Here is a 17,811-nt window from a genome sequence, read left to right as displayed (position 1 = left end):
CCCCCCCCCCCCCCCCCCCCCCCATTCCACCCCACAAATCTGTGCTTTCACAGATTCTGATGATGTATACTGTCTCCAATCAGCATGGTATTACACTAGTCGTATGCTTTCTCTTGCTTCATGCCCAGTTACTAACCGAACACATACACTCTTTACACTATTTACATTTAAGCTTTGTCTTACAGAACCGTTTTACCCCACATAGCATACATCGGCACAATATCCACAGGTTACATCCCTTACAACATAGACCGTTTATTCCGTCTGCTCGCTCTGAGTCTTCTCTTCTGTCTTCTGATCTTGACATACAGGTCGCACAAACATGCTAGGGACCCACATAGGTCCTTTACCTGTGGAGATACAAAAATAACCTCTACCAATAATAACACCGGATTAGGTCCTTCCCATACACCTGAAGCCATATTTTCATACAGAACATTCAAACCAGGAACTGTAGTTGTTTGGTTCCCTCGTGCTGTTTGGTGATGTATAACAACAGGTGGCCCCTCTCTATCCTCCATAAGGGAGAGATAGTTTAAGGTAAACAACACCTTAGTCAACCGTTCAGTTATGTCTATGTCCTGCGATACTTTCTGTCTCTGAAGATAACCCTTCAGGGTACGGTTTGCCCTTTCAACAACTGCTTTCAGTTCTAAGGTTTGAAGGTTGTCCCGTGGTTCACCGGTGATCACTTGTTTCTGCCACTGATTATCGGATTGCCAAGCACATGCAGCCTTCTTCATGTTTCGTCCTGCATCTGTAAACACCGTTGGCCCTTCAGCTGGTCTTTTTGAGTGTAACGGTCTTGTAATCCACTGATAATGTTCTAACATCTTCCAAAGAGGTCCTTTTGGCCGGTTGTTGTGTACAACACCTGTATAAACCATCAAGGCTTCCTGTATGGCTGTTGAATGTCTCAGAAGCCATTCATAATCATCACCACAGACTGGAATACTGATATCTGCTGGTTCAGTCCCATCAAATTCAACAGTCCTGTCTCTTCCTTTTCTCACCAAGGCCGCTGCTGCTTCAGGGCGACTTAAAATACGATGTCCGGGTTGCAATGGCAAAAAAACCCACTCTAAAATGATCGCCGTATTTTCCTCCTTTTTCTTTTGCCATTGCAAAATAAGTGCAAAAGGTGAAGTGGCAATATTACAAACCAAAAAAGATAACGGATGATTTGCCATTTGGTGACCACACCAGCCAGTCTGAATCTTGTGGGACACAACTTTCAGGGCAGCCCGCTGTTCTGGTGAACAAGTTTGAGGACTGTTCGCTTTGGTGCCATGCAACCAGGATCGGAACAGTTGCAAATCATCGTTAGTGAGTCTCTTTGTGTGTCATTAGGGTGTAAGGGAATCGTGAAAAAGACAGAACAGTCTTTCAAGTCTATCACAACAATTTGCCAAATCTGAGGGATCATCATAAAAGGTGGAGGAGCAGGTTGCAACACTCCCATCGCTAAAATCTGATCATTAATCTTCCATAAATCATGTCCCAGTTATGTGCATCAAGATTATTAATCAGTACTGGACAAGCTAACGAGCTGGTCACCTGCCATCCTCCCTCCAAAATAGCATCACGAATAACACCAGACCAACACTGTAGAATTGGATCTTTTCTCGAGTTCAACATCGGTGGGGTAGTTGGGCTAACTGGAGGGATTACAGGTATTGAAGTAGTAGGCAGGTTCATTTTAACTCGCTTTACCAGGTTTCTTAATTTATCTATTACCTCCTGTAAGGATTTCTCTGTACTGTTATCACAAGGCTTCTCCCCGCCTTCCGCCTCAGACCCGCCCGATGACGTTCCAGGCCGAGGGGGTACGTCACCGCACGGCGCCGCGGCCCGCCCTGACGTGATTGGTGCAGCAGGACTCGCTGCCCCGCCCTCCTGGGGGGGCTCGGCGCCCTCTTCCGGGTTCGGCTCAGTTACCGCAGGCTCTCGAAGAGTAACTTTCGGTTTGTCCGCTGTCTTGTCTAAAAGCTCCGGCACTATTGAACACGCAGGGGCGGACATACCTTTCATAGGACGAGTATGCCCAACTCCGAAAAATGTAGCCAAGAGAGAAGGCTTAGATGAATCACCCTTCTGCTCCAGCGGCTTTTCTACACATCTCTCCCCAACGCTTCTATGGCTGCCGCCGCTACTTTTTTTTTTTTTTTTCGCTTTCATAATTTCCAGAGTGTTAGCTATCGACCGCCACCCCAGAGGCAATTTCCCACTTCTCTCCATTCCGCAATACTAAACAATAACGCGGGCTCGGGGATCTTAGTCTTTTTTCGTGCCCAGCGAACTAAGGTCTCCATTTCTGTCTCTTTAACGCCCTCCTCTCTCTTAAGGAGGATGCCAGCTAACAGTTTAACTGCCGCGTCTAATTCCATCGCGGTCTTCTCAGAGCTCTCCCCTTTCACAGAAAGGGTATCAGCGCGGGGAAGCCCTGCCGCGATTTACTCGTCGCGGCCTTCCGTAGTGCCCGCCCGCCTCCCCCCCCCCTTCTCACAGAGAGGAATTTAGCGCAGAGCCCTGCCGCGATTTACTGTACGCGGTCTTACCGCCGGCGGGGGTGCGATCTGCCGCTCCACACCGAACTCTGGACTCCCCTTTTCGCCAGCAGCTGGGGGGATCCGTGGCGGTGGGTGGGCGGGCGAGCGGGGGGAGCCGCGGGGCACGGCATGGCACGGCATGGCACGGCATGGCACGGCATGGCACGGCATGGCACGGCATGGCACGGCATGGCACGGCATGGCACGGCATGGCACGGCACGGCACGGCACGGCACGGCACGGCACGCTGGCGGGGCACGGGGAACTGTGCTGATGTAAGAAGCAATCCGGCTAGCGAAGTACAGTCACTGGGTGTCATGATTTCAGAGTCAAACAAATAAGTCAACAAGTGTTTGACTGGTTCAGATTGTAATCCATATCGTGTAACGGCTTGTCGTAGCTGCTGCATAAATTTCCAATCAAAAGGTTTCCACACAGCGGCTGCTGAACCAGCAGGTAAGGGAGCAGTCCGCACCGGACACGCAACAGCAGAAGCAGCTTCCACTCTCCCTCCAATACAGCGTCTCTTACGACCCCAGACCAACGGCCTTGGGGAGCGGCAGGGTGGAGGATAACACCTTCCCGGGTCAGGATCTGAACGTCACGACCGGCAGTAGGCAGATGGCATTCAGTCAATTGCTGCGGCGAGCGGTTTAGGGGCCGGTCGGAGGGTTTGGTTCGGGGACGGGGGATCGGGGCAGGTGCAGGTGGGGTGAGTTCACTTTATCAGACCCCGCGTTCTCATTCAGAGGCGCACTCGGACCCGCCGTAGTACCCTCGTCCTCTTCTAACGGGGGGGGGGGCGGCTCTCGGTAGCTTTCAGGGCAGCGCGGAGCACCCGTTGCGGCGGCACCCTCCGGCGGGTGGTGTCGAGTTTAACAGCTCTGTCGCAGATTTTTTAATGGGCACAATTATGCCTTTTGCAGACGGAGCGCCTAGACCAAATAATCGGGTAGACTCCGACTGGGTTTCCCGACCGAGGAGGTCTGAGGCAGCCATAGCCATTTTTTTCTCCGCAACCAGGGATCGTAAATGGTTTATGACCTCCCGGCAGGCAGTCCCCAAGTCCTTGGCCGACTTGCTGCCGCTAAGGATCTCATCGCAAAGACAGAGCTATTACACCCGACACCACCTCCGGAGGGTGTCGCCGCAACGGGTGCTCCGCGCCGCCCTGAAAGCTACCGAGAGCCGCCCCCCCTGCTAGATGAGAACGCGGCGTCTGGTAAAGGTCTGTCAGCCACCCACCTACAGAGCTCACGGAGCTTCTTAGTGCTCACGCTAGCCTCTCGCTTAGCAAGAATATCAGTTAATAGCGTGGGTGCCGCTTCCCTTTCCATTATCGAGGGAAAAATGGTCTTACTGGTGCAGGTTGGCGCAAGATGTCAATGCTGGATTCAGACGCCTTTACTCCTTACGGACGTCTTCCTGCTCGAACTCTTCACAGCGACTCTCAATTTTGCAAAGCCCACTGTCACGATGCAAAGGCAGAGTTTTTCCAGCAATTACCAGCTTTCCTGTCGTTCGGGCGCCAGTTGTTGGAAGAAGAGTTCGCCGGAGTCAAGAAGATGCTCAATATGAGTTATGCACCTTGCTCAACTTTATTAGTGTCTAACACTACTTATATAGAACCGATACACATGCATATTCGTAAAGCAGAAATATAATTGGTTAGTAGTCTCTAAACATGCGCGGTTCTCACACCCCTAATTATCATGACTAAAATAAGCATTCTATCCATGCAGCGAATTGTGTTGCTGTGCTTCAGCCTTGTAGTTTGTTACTCCCTATTTTCGCATACTGGTCCCTATCTTGCTTGGGCCTGCACCTGCTTTCCCAGCAGCTTCAGCTTGTTACAGCCACGGCCTGTTGGCACAACATAATTGCTTGGTCTCAGGATTCAAGACTACCTTTCTTGTTCAAGCTCAAGGCTGCCTGTCTTGTTAACTTCAGCACAGGAACTTCAGCACAATTGTGATTACAGGCCAATTCTAATACCAGGCCTGGATTGTGCAGATCTTCAGAGATTCTAAGCCCATGCTTCTGCAGCCATTCTTCTACATGGATCTTCATCTTTAAACATATAAACTGCAAGGACCCTTTCTCGTCTCTTTTTTGGTGCTGGCTAAATGGATTGGTTAGAAAACCTCAGCTATCAACTCTTTTTGTGTATATCCACAGTTACTGCACATGAGCTATTGCCAGTGTCTCTGTCAGCCTGTCCCTGCCCCGGCTTCAACATCACATCTCAAAATGGTCTCACAAAGGTTGTCACTAATCTCACCTCATGAAATTAACCAGATAAACTAATTCATCATTTTTGTTCCCTCTCTGCCACACTGCGAAGGAAATCTCATGTCACAATCCTCATCGTTTACAAAAATAGCAATATTGATTTGGAAATTACAATTACAGGATCTGATTCAGAATCCTTTTTATGAAGACTAGTGCCTCCTGCCACTATTACAAGAGTAGTCAAATATACAAGTTATTTTGCCACACCATCAAGAAAAATAATAATAAAGTTAAATAACAAACTCCAAAGTCGCTTGGTTTTAGTATTTTGCCTCCAAGATAGGCAAAATACTGTGTTACTTTGATATTATTGTAAGAATAGACCTTTAAAAAATAATATGGCAATTCCATCTCAAAGGTACCCTTACAAGCTATATATGCATTTCTCTGGCCTAACCTTGCACATATGCTCTGACACACAAGACAGCCATTATAGTCATCATGTATTTGCGTGGGTTCTGGACTAAAATTAGAAAAAAACAGTGAAATCAGAGATGTCACTGATGAAAGTAGCAAGTCACAGAATCACAGAGTGGTTGAGGCTGGAAGGGAGCTCTGAAGGTCACCTGGTCCACCCACCCTGCTCAAGCAGTTTTTGATACAGGAAGAAAATTTCACTTATCCCAAATGTGCTCTCTAGCCAGTGGTTGCACAACTAGCTTTGACCTTCCTAGTGCCAAATGCTGCCTCAGTGCTGCGTGCAAATCCCTCCAGCATTTAAAATACAGCTCTAGTCTGACTTCTGTCAATACTGACCTACGCTGCCACAGATACTTCAATAATAAACCAAATCTTGGTCACATTTCAGTTTCTGTTTTTTTCTTCTCAAAAATCTGCAAAACCAGATTAACGTTAAGACAGCAGAGCCAGTGGGAGGCAGAGTTTTTGATCAGTCTATACTGAAGCCACCCCAGAGTTACTAACGAAGGAGCAAGAAACTTGGGGGGGTGGGGGGGTGGAGAAGAAGGGAGAGGCTGTAAACATTTCTTGTGTACTTTCTAGGCCATACAAGCTCTGCCCTGTAATACTGGCATAGAGCCACTGCAAAAGTCTTATTTTGCTATGTGTTTTGTCACTCATTTAAATCATAATGCAAATCCATATGAATGAGCTTGAAACCCCCCAAGTACTGATGGTATTTATACATAAATAGGTAAATTCTTTCAGCTTATCAGCCTTCCCACTCCCTACTGATAAGGTATCTTACAATGACTTTAATGTGCATGACTGATAATTGGAAAATGGTTCTTGCACACAAAGTGACAACATAAAAGATTACATTTTCATTCCTTCTGAAAGAAACCAAACCAGTGTTTTGCATGCATGAAAAAGACTTTAAACAATTGATCACTTGCTAAACAATGCATGTATGATTGTGTGTGTATGTCATTAAAAGATGTACCTGTAGATAAATCAGACACCTGTGACCCCTATGAGTTAAAGTACACTAATGAAGACGTAAATCAGCACCACAAACCTGCACAAGTGTTTTCAATTCTCCACACATGCTGTGGCTCACAGTTCCACCGATTTTAATCAGATGTCCCCCTCCCCCTCTGAATAAACTCTAGCGACCAATTGTTATGCAAAGCCTGAAAAATTTTGGAGTACGTTTTTGAGCTAGGCAATGAGAGCATGACTCTTGGCATAGACATGCTGGATCATCCAATAGTAGCGTATGTGTGTCATGAAGACAGACAGGTTAACTACGTCTCCTACATTACTGCTGGAAGGAATTGTGAAGAGGGTGTCTTTGCTCTCTACTGGATAATACCAGAAATATTTAGCTGTGTATCCCAGTCTGTTTTGCCCAGGGATGGGTCCGGGTCTTTATGCAGGAAGCCATGCTGTTTTTTCCTTGAAGTGGAAACTCTAGTCTTACCTCTGGCACAGCAAATTCAAAGAAATCACATGGATTGTTATTCATGACTGCCTCTGCCTTTCTAAAAGCAGATTAAGCCTCTACACCAAAATTACCACAATTGTTTCTTGAAGTATCCTGATTAGGGTGAGGTGTCAGAGACTCATGCTGGTTCAAGGGTCAATAATTTTTTTTGTAAGTACTGTCTGTATTTATTTGTGGCCAACTGATAGCTACTTACTAAATCATCCTTCACCTGATACAGATTTTTTACCTCTAGGGTTTGCATCTGACCTAAATACAGAAAATATCTAATTAGTTATATTTTGCTTTCTTAAATAATCAAACTTCCTTCAAATACTTGCAGAAGAATTACAGACTCCTGGAAGATACTGGATTTGTATTATTACATGATAATTTCACTTAAACCAATTACTTTGACAAGCTTTTTCACAGTATGTCTCTGGGAGTTTTCTCAGGACTCCTGAAATAGTCTATGCCAAAACCCCAACTGTAACTTCTTAAGAAGAGTTTACGTTTTCACATTGTAGAGCAGTGAAGTGGTAAGGAAACGTTAAAAGCCCCCTCAGACAAGCCTGTCCTTACAAATAACAAGGAAGATGGAGACAATTAATTAAGAGTCCATCTGATCCAGATGTGCTAGCAGCTAAAAGGCCTATTTTCACACTGAGGTGTAAGGGTAGTAGGTAGATGTCTCCCATTAGCTTTAATGTGAATTAGCTGTATGAGTTCTTCAAGGATCAACAAAAGCCTCGATCTCTGCAGCAGTTTGCTAAGCATCTGTTCTGTACCATTCTACCACCAATGACATGCCTTAAAAGGTTTCACCTTCAGACTTCTGTAGCACATCCAGCTCCATGGAAAGAGGAAGAGCATATCAGACAGCAAAGACTCTTACAATCTCTGACTGCAGTGAATTAATGTTTCTAATGAATGATAAGGATCTGGCTGACTGCATAATCTTTTAGGTTGCCAAGGGACTGGATGCAGCAAATAATCTACTTTTTCTGAAAATATTAAAGAAAAAAAAAAAAAGGAAGACAAAGCAGCTAGAGGAATGTGTAATGACCAAATATTTCATCTGGACACAGTGAGAAAAACAACCCGTATTAGACTTCCACATAATGGTCAAATTAGTCCATATGAATGGTTTCATTATGCTGAATAACTATGTATTTTAAACTGTCAGAATAAATATGAAAGCCAATGATCTTTCTAAGCTGCCACTCTTCAAAATGTTTTCTCTCTCTCACCTGATATAACTGATTTTGCAATCTGATTCTGAAATCAGTTTTCTTATGGAACTGCGGCACACTAAAGTCATTGTCTGTTCCGAGAGCAGCCAGTTACAGGACATGGCTTTGCTACAGGAGTGTTTGAATCCAGTCAGCATGGTGGCACAAGGTAGAAAGCTGCTCAGAGGAAGAGAGGGGTTATTAGCACACACAGGCTTTTGAAGCTGGAGCTGTGTAGAAAACAGTGGTCTCTGCAGAGCTTCTTACAAGTGCATTTCAAGGACTGTTCTTGAAGTTCATTTCATTGTATTATTTTACCATTTTAGTACTTAAGTTGGGACTAGGTATAGTTTATAAGGCTGAAGAAGACACCCTCAGACAAAAGAAGACTTTACATCTTCCTGAGGAACTCGTTTAAGGGAAAGAAATGTTGTGAGAGTAGCATGGCCTCTAAAAATACTGACACCTGGTTAAAAACTGCTTCAGCTGCTTTTTTATGTAGCACTCCTTGAAAAATTTCTGTGTGCCATACCACAGAAACTTAACGTTACCTAAGACCTCATCCATATACAGAAGCCATATTTCTCCATCTCTAGCTGTGTAGTTAAAACAGTACAGTTTTAATAGCAACAGAGACATTAAAAATGTAAAAAAGCAATACCACTTTTTCATACATAAATAACAGTGTGAGGCACCTTGATTATCAGGTGTAGCTCAATCTACTCTACACAATGCTTGAACTCCCTCAGTTTAAAGCAATGTTTTCCAATGTTTTAATTTGTAGACCCTTACATTTTATTCTTATCTAATAAATCTAAGCCCATTTTCTTTGACAGGTAACTGTGACCCACAGATTGATTACAAGCTGAAACACTCAGCCTGAAGGGAGGAGGGATGGCTACCCACATGCTGTGCTGTGTATTATTAACAGTGTAATAGTTTTTATGTAGCTAAGGTCTGAGTATAGAAATGAACCAAGCCCAAAGCATCATAGACAAATGTGTTTGCATTTGCTCAGGTACCCAAATAGGACAGAAATACTTGGAGATACTGGCTCCAGTTTTTTGGAAACAGTGTTTTCTAGAAGACTGATGCAGAGCTGCTAGATTTCTGAACTCCAGTTGCAGGGGTCTATTACAAACTATAATCCTCTGGTACTCCTATTAATTTAAAAGGCATTTTTCTCCTGGTGTCTGTCTTTTCAAAGGTAATCACTCTCCATACTGACAAAAAAATCTGTGCTGCGTATGACCTCTGCTATTATTTTCAGTTTCCACTAGAGATGGATTTGCTTGTAATGACCTTTGTTTCTGTCTCCTCCATTGATTCTTTTGCGACCTGTAAGAAGATGAGAGGAAGTCCATCCTCATATTCACGATGTTCCTAGGCAGGCACGTGGCAAGGGCAACTCCTACTGGTATTGCAACAGTAGATGGGAACGTGTGCTGCTCCAGGAGCAGTGAGAAGAGCTTAGAAAACATCCCCTCCCTTCCAAAGGAACAGCAATGACATGCTGTGAACAAACTGTGTAACTCCTGGCTACCTTCCCTCTCAGACTACTGACAAGGATGCTAGAGCATGTTCTAACCTTTAGCATGACTCCTCTGACATCAGCACTGAAAGCTGTGTAAGCTTGAAATGAGAGAAGGTGCCACATGACACTGCCCTGCCAAAAAAACCCTTAGAGTCAAGAAATTTTCCCATCCACTGAAATCTGACACAGACTTCATCAGCTAAGAAAGATACTGACATCAATGGTAGTTTGCCCTCCCTCCTCTACCCTACATACCCTACTTACTTAGCACACTTCTTTGTGGTGGAGAAAATTCAAGAGATGAACATACCTTGTTTCAAATCCTGGGATGTTGGCTGTCTACTACAGCAGAAATGGATGTACAAGCACTTGCCATCTCATGCTGTGGTTACTGAAGAACCACATACCCGTTTCTGACCAAGTAGTGGATGAACAATTCTGTCCTATTGGTTCTCACTTGTAATCTGTGACCATTGCCTTTGGAAAGAAAGGGCCCATTAATTCAAAGGCTATTAATTTTTTTTTACAAACAACAAAGGAAAATTCTTTGTAGATCTACCATGCTGTTTCCTGTGGATGCTGCTGCTGGTGATGCTAACTTGCCTGTTTAAGAGCCACCAAAGGAAAGCACATATGCTGTAGGCCTGACCGACTGCCTTCTTTGCTCATATATCAAGCTATGCATAAAGTGGGTATTTCCAAACCTGTCCTGCCTTCCTCTTAATTCCTGGCGTTAATGACTTGAGTACAAGAAGCTATACACATCTAACTTAGGGTCTGCACTTCCAGCTATTTTGTAGCTGTTTAAACCACAGGCTAAGGCACTGGATCCTGTACCGCATGCACAGAAGTTGGGGGTCAGACAGCACTCCTAGTTCTGTTTTCACGGTAAAGCTGCAACACCACCAAACAATGCTCTGCAGTTTCCTCTCAGTGATAATCTGTGCTGGCCTTTCCGTATGCACTCTTCTCTATTAACTTCCCAATACTACAACACATGCACAGAAGTGTACCACACCGGTGACACTGCTGTATGAAAAGCTGACGTGGCTATGAGCTGCAGCAGTCTCTCTCCCTTCACAATCTCTCTGAATTCCTGTTGAAAGGGAAAAATGCACAATTCTCTGCATTCATAAGGCAGTATCTGTGCAAGCTATTGATAACTGGGAGCAAATCTGGCTCAGGCAGGTATCAGTATCCCTGAGGAATGCCTAATCTTTTCCTGTGACCCTGCACACAGGGAGGATGGGAGGGCATCAGGAGTGCCTCTGCGCTGCCCCTACCCACCTTCCACCCAGGGTTTGTGGGCTCCATACTCTTGTCTTGCAGCAGCCTGACCCTGCTCTCACCGCAATCACTACACTCCTGACAAGCCGGGCTGCCTTGGGACAGCCTCTTTACATAAGCTCTGCCTGTGATGGGCTAAATTCACTCTCTTATGCTTGAAAGGGACAACACAGGTCTCCTCACTTTCTTCAGAGGGAATGACACATGGGGGTGGACGTCCCTAACAAGCTTTAAGTGGTTAGCTAACGCTATGGACAATTGCACAAGATTTTAAGTACCACAGAGAGGCAGGGGGATGAATCGACAAAGAGGAAAGATTCAGCAGTACAGATGCTGGAAAGTGGGAAAAACATAGCAATGTCTTTTTAATCACTAACAGCAGAGGAAAAGTGTTTCTCCTGTGGCTTGAAGAGGGAAGAAATTAATCGCCAGCTCTCTTAAGGAATAAAGTAATACCTGTATATGCAAGACAGTCTCTATAAAAGTCAATACTAATGGTATCTTTTATTTAGCTAGAAAATAGACACCGAATGCTATGAAAAGGCCATGTCATTTAGCTCCCCCTAGTATAACCCTGAATAGCAATACATCCATTCAACCTCTTGCAATTCCTGTCTTTTGGCAAGCTATAATAATTATATTATAATAATCTGCTCTCTTTACAAAATCTTAAAGATTCCTTCTCTCCTTTGAGATTTAGTTCCTACACAGTCCCACTACATCACTTTGTCCGTTTAACTGAAGAAAGCATAGAAAGGATTCATATGTGACAATTGTAAGGACGTTTTTGTTACTGCTTTTGTGACAGCACAGGCCTTGTTATGGAGCAGATATAAAAGAAATGCAATGTATTTAAGATGAATCCAGTTATTACACAATATATGTTGGATTACTATTTTTTTTTCATTTAAGGAAAGTATTGATGCACAGTAGTATTAAATACTGACCTTGATCCCAAGTAGATCTCTGAACGCTTATCAGCGGGGGGCATTAATGCAACATTGAATTCCAAATGCCAAACTGCTGAACAACCATGCAGAGTCTGTAGTGTTTTATGTTTTTAATATGTTTGGTTTATCCCCTGTATTTTTCACAAGATCATCTGATTTTTTAAAGGAGAGCTGGGATTCCAGGCCATTTGCTGATAGAAGCAGTTTGTTTAGTAGCCTATTGTGAGTTCATCCTGATTGTAAAAACACATCTTTGTTCCTGTTTTACGCAGTTTAAAAGAGAAGAGGCTGATTTTATGACCAGTAAATATGCACCCAGCAATTTCAAAAGGGATTATCTCCAACAGGAAGAAAAGGTGGGTTCAACATTCAGGGAAAATATTTGATCATGAGCATTCATTGCTCCCCCACATCAGATCATACACATTTGAAATGACAGACAACACCCAGCCTGCCTATGCCTGCACTCTGACAGCAGCTACTGACCTGGAGAAGAGAGGTATTTCCCGGAGACAATTTTTAAACAGCACCATTTTTCCCTCAGTGTCCCTATTTCATTCTCCACTGGCCCTGAGGAAAAGTAACCATGCTGACAATTTAAATTATCAGTTATGAAGAATGAATCTAGGTGTTCACGTCAGTAGGATTTTATCTTGTGTCACTTTTCCTAACAATATAAAGAATACCTTTTTTTCCCTAAACCTTACTTAAGGCAATTCACAAAGCTTCTCTGTCAGAAAGTCAATCTAGCAGCAAGCTAGCAACTGAAGGGGTCAGAGTTGAAGAAGAAGAGATAACCAGTGCATTAGCTCTACTCCTTTGTCTTTTACCCAGGATTGATCCTTACTCCAGGCCCACTGTGATTTCATTCTTACTTTAGTCACTGTCAGCATAAAAGTTCCTGAATCTGGTTTGATTTTGTATTAAAATCTATGCATAATTTACAATAATCCACTGTATATCCATATGTGTATCATAAAGAGCCATTCATTTAAAATTTTGACAGGAATTACTTTCCTTGGGCTAGCACTGTAATTTTTTTTTCTCCACAATAAAGAAGTGGAAATTTAGGTAATGTTTTTAGACTAAAATTGAGATTATCACATCATCATCTGACTCCAGGAGTGGAATTTTAAAGAAAAAGGAATAATAGTTCTAAATGCATAGTAACATTGGGACTTCAAGCCACATTCAGATGACACCCACATTAATAAGGATGTGGATCATTAAGCTGCCTGTTACAGCAGCAAACTACTCTCTGAAATGACTTAGGTTTTGCTTCCAGGTCCAGAGACTCTATCTTTGCCTCCAGTATCTGGGACATCATTGTCTGTCCCACACTTTTTCTGTCTCTTGTATACAGATTGTGTAATTCACTTAACATGTTTTCCTCAGGTATATGCAGCCTGTTGCCTATGTTACAGCAGAAACAGTTATGCAACAGTAAAACAAAATGTGTTCCCCAAACAGCTGGGGTAATAAAGGCCTTCTGATCTTCCTGTGAAATTGGTGGCTGTCTTCTGTGTGCAAAAATTAAGACTCCTCTCTAAGCAAAACCTGATGGATGTATTGTAATTTTCTTTTAAGATCCCAGAAACACGGAGTATTGTCGGGTCTGACAGTCTTCCTGATAAATATCAGGATGAGATTTATACAGGCCAGGGGAGATGATAATTAAACTTCCACCTATCAAGAGAGAGAATGTATCAGATTTTTTATTTTTCATTTTGTACATGAAGAATGTTATCACTATTACCAAGTGGTATTAAAACCTCCAAGCCTGAAGTATGCTATGTCTCTTCTCTCAAGCAGGTCCCATGAGGCTTTTCAGCAGGTGGTATTAATACTCCACGCAGTTCCAAATGGCACACAGCCAGGAAACTGCTGCTTCCAGCATTTAACACCTTAAAATGATCAACAAACTATGACAGAGAGTAAGTAATTTTCTTAGGAGAAAAAGGCTGCGTTAAAATGGCATCTGTTCTGAATGATTTTTTTTTTTTAGCAACAAGAAGAGCATAGATATATTTTGACTACTGTGATAATAAATTAGAAGCAGCCAAGGACATCTTTCTTTCTCTCTTTCCCTTTCCTTTCCCCATCTTCTCTTTTCCTTTCCCCATCAAGACGTCTGCAGAATCAGCATTTTCAAAGGAGAAGAACATCACTGAACTTTTTAGTGTTCAGGCATACACCAGCACCAACAATACCTATACAGCACCTCCAATGATGACAACAGGCACTTTTTTCAAAGCAGCCTTATACAGGTTTCCCCAAGTTTAAAGACTTGCTGTTGCAACTAAGAGAGACAGAGGAAATGAAGAGATATTGAGAGGTGGCAGATAGGTATTACCACTTGTGGCTGGGTGAAAATGAGTTGCACTCCAGGACTAGTTATCCTGCATATCTAGGGCTACCCAAAACAAACAGTACAAAATCCTAGGACCATCTTCAAGACTTGTTAAGAGAACTATTACTGACTCCATGGAATCCAGCATCTAACACATTAGTAAACACTTGTGCATTTCAAGCATCACATGACTAGCCACTGCTAGGAACAGGTGCGTTGGTAGACCTTGTCTGCTTGGAAGTCTGGGAGCATTTCTCCTTGATTCTTCTAAGTGCAGGCGGAGTTCTTTGCATCTCATGAAACTCCCCATGGAAGGGTTAAAATACAGGAAACAGTATGTCAGAACGTCCATAAAAGACTGTTCTCCAAATTGTGCTGCAAAGAATTAGCAGGCAATAAGTAGGGCTGCAGCCCTGAAATTCAGAAGAGCTAACTTTGGCCTCTTCAAGGACCTACTTGGAGGAATCCCATGGATTAGGTCTCTGGAAGGCAGGGGGTTCAAGAGAGCTGGCTAATGTTCAAACACGACTTGCTCCAAGCTCAAGATTGGTGCAGCCCTCTGAGTTAGAAATCAAGCAAAGGGGGCAGGAGGCCTGCGTGCATGTGCAAGGAGCTCCTGGCAAAATTCAATCAGAAGAAGGAAGTTTACGGAACGTAGGAAAAGGGACAGGCTGCTTGGGAGCAACAGAGGAACGCTGTCAGAACGTGAAGAGACGTGATGAGGAAGCCTAAGGTCCATCAGCAATCAGATCTGGCAAGGGATGTCAAGGACAACAAGAAGGACTTCTTCCAGTACATCAGTAGCAAAAGGATGACAAGGGAAAATGTGGGCCTGCTGCTGAATGAGGTGGGTGCCCTGGTGACAAAGGATACAGAGCAGGCAGCGTTCCTGACTGCCTCCTTTGCCTCAGCCTTTACTGCCAAGGCCAGCTCTCCGGCATGCCAGGCCCTGGAAGCAAGAGAGGAATTCTGGAGAAAGGAAGACTTCCCCTTGGCCAAGGAGGATGGGGTTAGAGAACGTGTAGGCAAACCTGACACCCACAAATCCACGGGCCCCAATGGGGGGCACCCTCAAGTGCTTGGGGGAGCTGGCAGATGTTATTGCTAAGCCACTCTCCATCATCTTTGGAAGGTGATGGAGGGCAGGAGAGGTGCCTGAGGACTGGAGGGAAGCCGCTGTCACTCCAGTCTTCAAACAGGGCAAGAAGGAGGATGCAGAAAACCACAGGTCAGCCAGCCTCACCCCCATCCCTGGAAAGGCAACAGAACGGCTCATCCTGGAGGTCATCTCCAAACATGGAGAGGAAAAGAAGGTTATCAGGAGTAGTCAACATGGATTCACCAAGGGGAAATCATGCCTGACCAACTGGATAGTCTTCTGTGATGGAATGGCTGGCTAGGTACATGAGGGCAGAGCGGTGGATGTGGTCTACCTTGACCTCAGCAAGGCTTCTGACACTGTCTCGCGTAACAACCTCATAGGCAAGCTCAGGCAGTGTGGGTAGGTGAGCGGGCAGCGAGGTGGGCTGAGACCTGGCTGAATGGCAGAGCTCACAGGGTTGTGATCGGCGGTGCAGAGTCTGGCTGGAGCCCTATAGCTAGTGGTGTTCCCCGGAGGTCAGCGCTGGGTCCACTCTTGTTCAACTTACTCATGCGTGACCTGGATGAAGGGACAGAGCACATTCTCAGCAGGTTTGCGGGTGATACAAAACTGGGAGGAGCAACTGACAGACCAGAAACTGTGCTGCCATCCAGCAAGACCTGCACAGGCTGGAGAGCTGCACACAGAGGAAGCTAAGGAAGTTCAGCAGAGGCAAGTGTAGGGTCCTGCACCAAGGGAGGAACAATCTCATGCACCAGCACAGGCTGGGGTGACCTGGTGGAAGGCAGCTCTGCAGAGACGACCTGGGAGTGCTGGTGGACAGCAAGGTGCCCATGAGCCAGCAGTGTGCCCTGGTGGCCAAGGCCAATGGGATCCTGGGGGGCATTAGGAGCATGGTGGCCAGCAGTGGAGAGAAGTGGTCCTCCCCCCCTCTGCTCTGCCCTGATGACGCCCCATCTGGCATGCTGTGTCCAGTGCTGGGCTCCCCAGTTCAAGAGAGACAGGGAGCTACTGGACAGGGTCCAGCAGAGGGCTATGAAGACGATCAGGGGACTGGAACATCTCCCTGATGAGGACAGGCTGAGAGAGCTGGGCCTGTTCAGCCTGGAGAGGAGAAGGCTGAGAGGGGATCTTGTCCCTGCATACAAATCTCTTAAGGGTGGTTTTTAAAAGGATGGGGACAGATGCTATTTAGTGATGCCCAGGGACAGGACAAGGGGCAACGGGCACAACCTGAAACCCAGGGAGTTCCATCTGAATAGGAGAAAGAACATTTTTAGTTTGAGGTGACAGAGCACTGGCCCAGGCTGCCCAGAGAGCTGATGGGGTCTCCTTCTCTGGAAACATTCAGAACCTGCCTGGATGCAATTCTGTGCAACCTGCTCTCGAAGGACCTGCTTTAGCAGGGGTTTGGACCAGATGATCTCCAGAGGTCCCTTCCAGCCCAACCATTCTGTGTGATTCTGTGATTCTGGGTTTCCCCCTCTAAAAAATTACATTCCGTTCTAAAATATGATAGATCAACCTCTAGCACTGAGCCAGCCAAAATTTTTCCCTCCTAATCTATGTTCTATTGCAGCCTCTCAATGGAAGGCATGTTTTACAAGGCTTCAGTAGGTCCAGTATCTTAGCACTCACCACACTGAACTGCTCCCTAGGGAGCGAGTCCAGGCGCTGGGTATGTATCTGGAGTGTACATCTTCCCACAGTTAGCTGCCTCATAATGAATTTCAGTCTGTCTCCCCAGTGTGTAGGGCAGATTTAACAATGACTGCAATGCAAAGACCATTCTGCAGTGCAATAAATCCTAACAACACTTCTATGACTACAGGTATCAGCTATAGCAGCACAGGGACTCAGGTAATGCACAAGCACCCAAATGAGGTATACACTGGGGAGTAGATGGAACAGAACAGGGCAGACAGTTGTCTTCTCATGTCATCCTCACACCATGTGGGATGTTTTTATGAAAGAGGTGCTTCAGTCATGAACAAGACACTAAACTCAGTTGTCTGGTTAAAGGTCTGCAGCTTGCTTTTCGCTGGAGATCACTCTGGATGATCTGTTCCAGCCTCATAGATATCTGAAATCATGAAACTTGCTGGAATACTTAAATATTGCAATACAGCAAAACAATAAAAGTATTGTAAAACTCAGGGCAATTCCAGAAAGTTTAATGAGAATTTGTTGTTTAATTTGCCCTTCTAACTTGAAACAAGACATATTCTTCTGTTAAAGGGCTGTTTTGAGTTTGATTCTTTTTGACAGCAGTTTTTAACCTGGACTACAGTAACATGAGTCATCCAGTGCAATAGAAATACTGCAAAATCTTGTCATAATTCATTCTCTGCCTAATTCCAGTAACCAAACCACAAAATTGCAGCTTATTTCAAGTACAACAATCATTCCATGCAAAACAGGATTTGACTGGCACACACACATTTTACTTGCATAAGGCTGTGTGCCCCAGAAGGGTCCAATAAAAGGACTGCCCTGGAAGGCTGAAAGGCTGCCCTTGGCTAAAACAACTTCCAGGTTGCCATACAACCCTGAGAATGGTTCAATGATTGATAGTATTTCACTGTACAAATGGCTCATAAAAGCTGCAAAATCTGTCATGCACTCTAAAG

The 17,811-nt window shown here is 44.7% G+C and overlaps 1 protein-coding gene across 5 annotated transcripts in view; it reads right to left on the bottom strand.

The window, feature by feature from the left end:
- The window catches only part of PLPPR1 (phospholipid phosphatase related 1), a 125,973-nt gene that overhangs the window by 30,230 nt on the left and 77,932 nt on the right, over window positions 1-17,811 (bottom strand). Inside the window, exon 5 of one of the 5 annotated variants that reach the window (XM_040580805.1) lies at window positions 5,598-5,674. The exons of 3 other annotated variants lie outside the window; for them this stretch is intronic. The gene's annotated coding sequence lies outside the window, so the exon portion shown is untranslated. Of the gene's footprint in view, window positions 1-3,909; window positions 4,090-5,597; window positions 5,675-17,811 lie in introns of those variants that run through there. One more of the 5 variants, XM_040580806.1, reaches the window with a different exon arrangement.

The sequence above is a fragment of the Falco naumanni genome, chromosome Z, assembly GCF_017639655.2.
Source record: "Falco naumanni isolate bFalNau1 chromosome Z, bFalNau1.pat, whole genome shotgun sequence".
NCBI classification, from domain to species: Eukaryota; Metazoa; Chordata; class Aves; order Falconiformes; family Falconidae; genus Falco; species Falco naumanni.
Note: the sequence above shows the minus strand (reverse complement) of the source record. Positions and strands in the feature narration are given on the sequence as shown.